Raw genomic sequence first — 9,251 nt, forward strand, 5'->3', positions numbered from 1 at the left:
AAGATTAATTGTGTGTCGTCTGCATAGCAATGATAGGAGAGACCATGTGAGGTTATGACAGAGCCAAGTGACTTGGTGTATAGCGAGAATAGGAGAGGGCCTAGAACAGAGCCCTGGGGGACACCAGTGGTGAGAGCGCGTGGTGAGGAGACAGATTCTCGCCACGCCACCTGGTAGGAGCGACCTGTCAGGTAGGACGCAATCCAAGCGTGGGCCGCGCCGGAGATGCCCAACTCGGAGAGGGTGGAGAGGAGGATCTGATGGTTCACAGTATCGAAGGCAGCCGATAGGTCTAGAAGGATGAGAGCAGAGGAGAGAGAGTTAGCTTTAGCGGTGCGGAGCGCCTCCGTGATACAGAGAAGAGCAGTCTCAGTTGAATGACTAGTCTTGAAACCTGACTGATTTGGATCAAGAAGGTCATTCTGAGAGAGATAGCGGGAGAGCTGACCAAGGACGGCACGTTCAAGAGTTTTGGAGAGAAAAGAAAGAAGGGATACTGGTCTGTAGTTGTTAACATCGGAGGGATCGAGTGTAGGTTTTTTCAGAAGGGGTGCAACTCTCGCTCTCTTGAAGACGGAAGGGACGTAGCCAGCGGTCAGGGATGAGTTGATGAGCGAGGTGAGGTAAGGGAGAAGGTATCTGGAAATGGTCTGGAGAAGAGAGGAGGGGATAGGGTCGAGCGGGCAGGTTGTTGGGCGGCCGGCCGTCACAAGACGCGAGATTTCATCTGGAGAGAGAGGGGAGAAAGAGGTCAGAGCACAGGGTAGGGCAGTGTGAGCAGAACCAGCGGTGTCGTTTGACTTAGCAAACGAGGATCGGATGTCGTCGACCTTCTTTTCAAAATGGTTGACAAAGTCATCTGCAGAGAGGGAGGGGGGGGGGAGGATTCAGGAGGGAGGAGAAGGTGCAAAGAGCTTCCTAGGGTTAGAGGCAGATGCTTGGAATTTAGAGTGGTAGAAAGTGGCTTTAGCAGCAGAGACAGAGGAGGAAAATGTAGAGAGGAGGGAGTGAAAGGATGCCAGGTCCGCAGGGAGGCGAGTTTTCCTCCATTTCCGCTCGGATGCCCGGAGCCCTGTTCTGTGAGCTCGCAATGAGTCGTCGAGCCACGGAGCGGGAGGGGAGGACCGAGCCGGCCTGGAAGATAGGGGACATAGAGAGTCAAAGGATGCAGAAAGGGAGGAGAGGAGGGTTGAGGAGGCAGAATCAGGAGATAGGTTGGAGAAGGTTTGAGCAGAGGGAAGAGATGATAGGATGGAAGAGGAGAGAGTAGCGGGGGAGAGAGAGCGAAGGTTGGGACGGCGCGATACCATCCGAGTAGGGGCAGTGTGGGAAGTGTTGGATGAGAGCGAGAGGGAAAAGGATACAAGGTAGTGGTCGTTACAGATCGCCCCATTCAGAACCCAACCCTACCAGGCCCCAGCACCAACCCTACCCTGCCAGGCCCCAGCACCAACCCTGCCCTGCCAGGCCGCAGCACCAACCCTACCCTGCCAGGCCCCAGCACCAACCCTACCCTGCCAGGCCCCAGCACCAACCCTGCCCTGCCAGGCCCCAGCACCAACCCTACCCTGCCAGGCCCCAGCACCAACCTGCCAGGTCCCAGCACTATTCCAGCCCTGCCAGGCCCCAGCACTATTCCAGCCTTGCCAGACCCAGCACAATTACAGCCCTGCCTAGCACAAGCTCAGACACAGACCTGCCCAGTTCTTATGCTAGCACCAACTCACCCTTTTGCCCAGCAATGCCATTGCTGACAGCGGACTACCAACTCCAGAGGACATCTGGCCCGAAAACCAGCTTGCTAAGGAAGAAAAGGCGCAAAACAGCAATTCTAATTGACATACCAGTGAAGCAGGCACTAGAAATGGAAAAGAATAAGGCACAATCTAGCAAAGGGCTGTTTCCGAAGAAAGGGAAGCAAGGGGGGGGGGGGGGGGCAAAATCTGGATCTGCACAGAACAAGAAGGCAGCTGAAAAAAGAAAAATCGTAAAAGAGTCATCATCAGCTGAAGAGGAGAGCTTCTGCCTCAACTGTGTGGAGCCATTTCAAACAGCCTTCCAAAGGAGACGTGGGTGAAGAGTGTGAGAGGCAACAAATGGGCTCATGATGTTTGCACCTCAGACCAGGCAATTTATGTGTGCCAGAACTGTGACTCTGAGGATGAGTCTGATTAGTCAGATACGGATGTACGTCGTACTAAACATTTAAGCAAGATATCTGCAGCATTACATTCCATTCCGATTCCAACAATTACCGTGGATCTATGTGCACGCCAGAGAACGTTCGATTTCAAAGTTCAAGGTAAAGTGGTCGTGCCACTTACTTAATGTGTGCTCTGCCTGCATTATTGTTTTGATTGAAAGGCATGACTTGCAACTCCGTACTGAAATAATATATGAAGGTGTAATGATACAAAATATGTGCCCAAGACTTCCTTCTTTCATTAAGTATAACATTTATACCATTGTGACGTATTGTGCATGGTAAACGTTAGACAACGTGAAAAGTGTGACAACATACCTCGCTCTCCCCAAATTGTGCACATTGAGACATCAAGTGGTTTGTGATGGTGTGATGTGATGATGTGGCTCAGTTGGCAGAGCATGGCGCTTGGGTTTGATTCCTACAGGGAAAAAGTGTGAACATTTATGCACTCACTACTGTAAATTGCTCTGGCCTAGCGTCTACTAAAATGGAAAGGGAATTAATAGACCATTTCAGTTTTCACATATACGTTGCATTTGCAAAGTATTTCAAGAAACTAAAAAACAAATATCAAGCATTTATTTTATATTCCACCAGAATTATCAGATGAACCGTTTTGTATAGATAATTATCAAGTTGCAAATGCTGGTAAACATCCAAATACAGTAAGCACAAAAGAATCCCAAAAGTAGTGCACTAGGCCTTTACTTGTCCTGTATTAGCGGACCGATATGATGTATATAAGTGCGACATTGTTCTCAAAATGTTGACTTTATTCTCCAAATTACATTTCGAGTTTATTCTCGACATATTGCCACTTTTTAAAGTACTCCCCAAGTACACCACCTGGTGGTACTCTTCCATACATCAGTTATCACACTTGTGTTTTAAAAAAGCAGTGTCAAATAATGAATTTTGACTAACGTAGCTCTGCATTCATGGAAAATAACCTTGGCTTTGGCAATACATTTGCCATTCTATGATTCCTATATTAGCTAATAACATTACTGGGATGGCCCCCTGATTATCGTGAGGTATGGCTATGAAGATGTTGTGTATGGATTGTCGAAGTGTTATACCCGACATCTGCACGAAAATCCTTATTTATTATACATAGAGTACCATCTCGTGAACATTACAATACAGTCGTAATAACAGTGTTCTGTACATGTTTTTCTCTGAGGGAGTCCAGTTTTGAAGATCCGCAAACCGCCCAGGGGCACAGGCAGGGCTGCGGAAATAATGGGACAGGAAGACCTTGAAAGGGCTGCCCGATTGACTGGACAAACTCGCGAGTGCAGCTGTGTGAATTGCAGGGAGACTCCTGCTCCTTAGAACACACAACTGCTGCCATTTCACCACTGTAATATTCAATTGTTCAATTGTCAACACTTTGCATGACTGCAATGTACTATATTCTTCATTTGGATCCCAATCAGGAAAAATACTCCATTTGGTGATATCTTTGTAAGTCGTTTTTGTTTTATTTTTCTGGGCGATATCAGTTCAATACTTTTGTATTTGTTTTGTAATTTGCTTTTGTAATTTTGAGGATGATTACTGTCACGAACCGGCTCAATGCCTGTAACAAAAAAGGAGACAACGTGGAGATAAGGAATAACAAAAATATAATTATTAACTGAGGTGTCCTATATACAATTAACAACGGTGTGTGTAATCAGTAGTGTAAGTGAGTGGTTGCGTGCATAGATGTGATAACGAGGAGTGTTGAAAGATACCAAAGCAAACAAACCGGCCACAAAAATGCCACAACCAAAATCAAACAGTGTCTGCATGGAGAGAGTCCCCTCAATGAATGGGGAAGTGGTGTATTTATCCCGGGGACACACCCGGGCCGAGGTGTGTCTCATTTCGCTGATGACCCTCCCGGTTCGGCCCACCGACATCCTAATAAGGAAAACAAGAACAAAGAGAACGAATTCGGCTGTGGGAGGGTTGTCACAATTACAGAGACTAATTTATTGTTGATTATCTCCACAATAAAGATATTTAACCTGATCTGTGTAATCGAACCGACTTGTTTTGAACTGTATTTACACTAGGGTAGTCCATCCGTCTTTCTGGATATCTACCCACCTGTAGGTCTGCTAATTTTAAGTGTAAACCGTCATGATCATAAATATTCAGGAGGAGAGAAAAGTTTAGGAAATCACTCTAAAACCATTCCAAAAGTCCAATAATTATGGCTATATGCTAGATAAATGCACAAGTATTGTTTCTCACACAAGTTTATTATTGCCGATACAAACTTCCCTTACTTATACTGAACAAAGATATAAACCCAGGATGCAACAATTTCAAATATTTTACTCAGTAACAGTTCATATAAGGTAATCAGCCAATTGAAACAAACACATTAGGCCCTAATCTATGGATTTTCACATGACTGGGGAGCCAGGCCCAGACAATCAGAATGAGTTTTCCCCCACAAAAGGGCTTAATTAATTTCGAACGATCCCGCAAGTGAAGAAGCCGGATGCGGAGGTCCTGGGGTGAACATACTGCCAATTGCACACTCCCTCAAAACTTCAGACGTCTGTGGCATCATGTTGTGTGACAAAACTGAAAATGTTAAAGTGGCCTTTTAATTGTCCACTGCACAAGATGCACCTGTGTAATGATTATGCTGTTTAATCAGTTTCTTGATATGCCACACCTGTCAGGTGGATGGATTATCTTGGCAAATGAGAAATGCTCACTAACAGAGGTGTAAACAAATTTGTGAACAACATTTTTTTTAAATAATATTTTTGTGCGTATGGAAAATTCTGGGATTTTTTGTTTGAGCTCATGAAACATGTTGCATTTATATTTTTGTTCAGGAATCGATTGGGTTCAAGTCTGGGCTCTGGCCGGGCCACTAATGGACATTCAGAGACTTGTCCCGAAGCCACTCATGTGTTGTCTTGGCTGTGTGCTTAGGGTCGATGTCCTGTTGGAAGGCGAACCTTCGCTCCAGTCTGAGTTCCGGAGTGCTCTGGAGCAGGTTTTCATCAAGGATCTCTCTGTACTTTGCTCCGTTCATCTTTGCCTCGATCCTGACTAGTCTCCCAGTCCCTGCCACTGAAAAATACCCCCACAGTATGATGCTGCCACCACCATGCTTCATCGTAGGGATGGTGCTAGGTTTCCTCCAGACGTGACGCTTTGCATTCAGATCTTTGCCTCGACACCATCCTGTCTCCGAGCTCTACAGACAATTCCTTCAACCTCATGGCTTGGTTTTTGCTCTGACATGCACTGTCAACTGTGGGACCTTATATTAACAGGTGTGTGCCTTTCCAAATCATATCCAATCAATTTAATTTACCTCAAGTGGACTCCAATTAAGTTGTAGAAACATCTCAAGGATGATCAATGGAAACAGGATACACCTGAGTTAAATTTCTAGTCTCATAGAAAAGGGTCTGAATACTAATACTCCACCCTGTCCTTCCTGAATATAGAATATCCAGGGACATTAAAGGCAGAAATAGGTGAAGATTTCTTCCACATTTTGTTATGTTACGGCCTTATTCTAAAATTGATTAAATAAAGACAATTTCTCATCAATCTACACAATACCTGTCACGACTTCCGCGGCGTTCGGCGGTCGACGTCAGCCTTCTAGCCATCACCGATCCATTTGTAATTTTCCAGTTGTTTTGTCTTTGTTTTCTACACACCTCGTTTCAATTTTCCCCCATTACATGTTCATTATTTAACCCTCTGGTTTCCCCCATGTTTGTGTGCGCATTTGTTTTATTGTAAGGCTGTATTCTGACGGCTGGTTTTGTGGTTAGGCCCGTTTATTTTGTGGTACCGGTATTTTTCCCGCATCATTAGTATTCTGTTTGTACTGGTGTTTTCTTTAACTAAATGCCTACTAAATACCTTGTCCACACATCTCAGCCCTCCTGCGCCTGACACCTTTCACTGGTTACCCACAGCCTTGACAATACCCCAGAATGACAAAGTGAAATCAATGTTTTTAGAAATGTTAGCACATATTAAAATAGAAAACAGAAATACCTTATTTACATAAGTATTCAGACCCTTTGCTATGAGACTCGAAATTGAGCTCAGGTGCATTCTGTTTCCATTGCTCATCCTTGAGATGTTTCTACAACTTGATTGGAGTCGACCTGTGGTAAATTCAATTGATTGGACATGATTTGGAAAGGCACACATATGTCTATATAAGATCCCACAGATGTCAGTGCATGTTAGAGCAAAAACCAAGCCATAAGGTCAAAGGAATTGTCCGTAGAGCTCCGAGACAGGATTGTGTTGAGGCACAGACATAGGGAAGATCCTTCATGTTTCACCATTCAGCAATGGTTTTGGTCTAGGGGAGTTTTCTCCACTTCTCCCAGAATTACATCCTCCATATCAGCCTTCTTTTCTGCAGGTGTCCTAACTCCAGTCTGATGGGGAATTTGGTACCCTGGGCCACTTGGGTGCTTGTTGATTCCAGATCCTACCAATGGGACATTAAAAAGTGTAATATCTTAAGTTTCACCGAGTTGTGGCTGAACGACGACATTAACAACATACAGCTGGCAGGTTATACACTCTTATCAGCAGGATAGAACAGCAGCCTCTGGTAAGACACGGGGCAGGGGCCTATGAATATATGTAAACAACAGCTGGTGCACGATATCTAAGGAAGTCTCGAAGCTTTGCTCACCTGAGATAGAGTGTCTCATGATAAACTGTAGACCATGGTATCTGCCAAGAGAGTTTTCAACTGTATTTTTTTGTAGCTGTCTACATACCACCACAGACCGATGCGGGCACTAAAACCGCACTCAGTAAGCTGTATATCACAGTAAGCAAACAGGAAAACGCTCATCCAGAGGCGGTGCTCCTAGTGGACAGGGGACTTTAATGCAGGGAAACTTACATCAGTTTTACCTCATTTCTATCAGCATGCTAAATGTGCAACCAGAGGGGAAAACAATTCTAGACCACCTTTACTCCACACACAAAGATGCGTTCAAAGCTCTCCCTCGCCCTCCATTTAGCAAATCTGACCATAATTCTATCCTCCTGATTACTGCTTACAAGAAAACATTAAAGCAGGAAGCACCAGTGACCCGGCCTATAAAAAAGTGGTCAGATGAAGCAGATGCTAAACTACAGGTCTGTTTTGCTAGCACAGACTGGAATATGTTCCGGGATTCTTCAGATGACATTGAGGAATACACCACATCAGTCACTGGCTTTATCAATAAGTGCATCGAGGACGTCGTACCCATAGTGACTGTATGTACATACCCAAACCAGAAGCCTTGGATTACAGGCAACATTCGCACTGAGCTAAAGGGTAGAGCTCCCGCTTTCAAGGAGCGGGACTCTTACCCGGAAGCTTACAAGAAATCCTGCTATGCCCTCCGACACATAGGCAGAAATCCCAGGGGGGGACGGGGGACACACAACTTCCACCATCCTGGGAAAAATCTGATTTGACCGCCCAATATATCACTGTAAACATAACTACAGTATGTAATGTCAATAATATTAAGAATATGCAATGAAACCAATTGTGCTGATTATAGACCCTTAATTGCACGTTTTTAAGTTTCAAAAGATTGCGATCTCCCACCCTTTGCCCACTGCCCCCCCCCCCTTTCTATCGACAGTTTATTCCAAGATCAGCATGCAGCTGTAGTGCTTCGGAAGTCCCTGTGATAAGGTTAGCGATAAACTGAACTCCAAACTGAACTACACTCTCTTCTACCATTGTCTTAAATATCTTTAATGGTCTCGTTGCAAAAGCTAAATTGTCGCTACGGGACTCTGAAGCACCTGTGTGCTGATCTTGAAGTAAACGGACGATAGCAAAGATTATAGCAAACACCACAGAAACGGAATTGGTGCTTGCAAGCTCAGCAAATTAAATTTTTCAGTACACCAAAACGCTAAGTAAGAACCCTAGTAGCCTAATATCTCAAATACTAGTTGATAAAAATGTTCATAAGAAAGAAGTGAAACGCTAATGGAAATGTTTCATAATGATGTCATTAGGCAGAGCAGGCAACAGATGGCACACAGACAGCAGAGCTGGGGACAGATGGGCAGGGACAGACTGGCAGAGACAGGGAGTCTCAGGTGAGTTTGTTGAGTCTTTGTTTGGCAAAATTATGAAAGGTTCTCTCTTTTTTGGACTTGTAAGATAGGGACATAATTGGACAATGCCATGGATACCCCTACTCTCAACTGGTGACTGAACTAAGGTTTTTTAAGGCAATGGTACTGCTGTTGTGATTAATTGTGTAGTTTTGGGTACTGGTAGTTAGGAGTACGGCAAACACCTTATTTATTTTATAGGAGACAGACTGTGCGTCAATGAAGGTGGTGAAAGGGAAAGAGCCGCGGCGAGAGACTTCAGAGGACAGTGTCACAGCCACGGCAGGACCAGGTGTCAACCTTTTAAAAATAAAACAAATTATGTTTCACCTTTATTTAACCAGGTAGGCTAGTTGAGAACAAGTTCTCATTTGCAACTGCGACCTGGCCAAGATAAAGCGTAGCAATTCGACACATACAACAACAGAGTTACACATGGAATAAACAAAACATACAGTCAATAATACAGTAGAACAAAAGAAAACAAAAAGTCTATATACAGTGAGTGCAAATGAGGTAAGTTAAGGAAATAAATAGGCCATGGTGGCAAAGTAATTACAATATAGCAATTCAACACTGGAATGGTAGATTGGCATAAGATGAATGTGCAGGTAGAGATACTGGGGTGCAAAATAAATAAATAAATAAATACCAGTATGGGGATGAGGTAGGTAGATAGATGGGCTGTTTACAGATGGGCTATGTACAGGTGCAGGGATCTGTAAGCTGCTCTGACAGCTGGTGCTTAAAGCTAGTGAGGGAGATGTGAGTCTCCAGCTTCAGAGATTTTTGCAGTTCGTTCCAATCATGGGCAGCAGAGAACTGGAAGGAAAGACGACCAAAGGAGGAAATGGCTTTGGGGGTGACCAGTGAGATATATCTGATGGAGGGCGTGCTACGAGTGGGTGCTGCT

This window comes from Oncorhynchus gorbuscha, linkage group LG18, assembly GCF_021184085.1.
Source record: "Oncorhynchus gorbuscha isolate QuinsamMale2020 ecotype Even-year linkage group LG18, OgorEven_v1.0, whole genome shotgun sequence".
In the NCBI taxonomy this organism is placed as follows: Eukaryota; Metazoa; Chordata; class Actinopteri; order Salmoniformes; family Salmonidae; genus Oncorhynchus; species Oncorhynchus gorbuscha.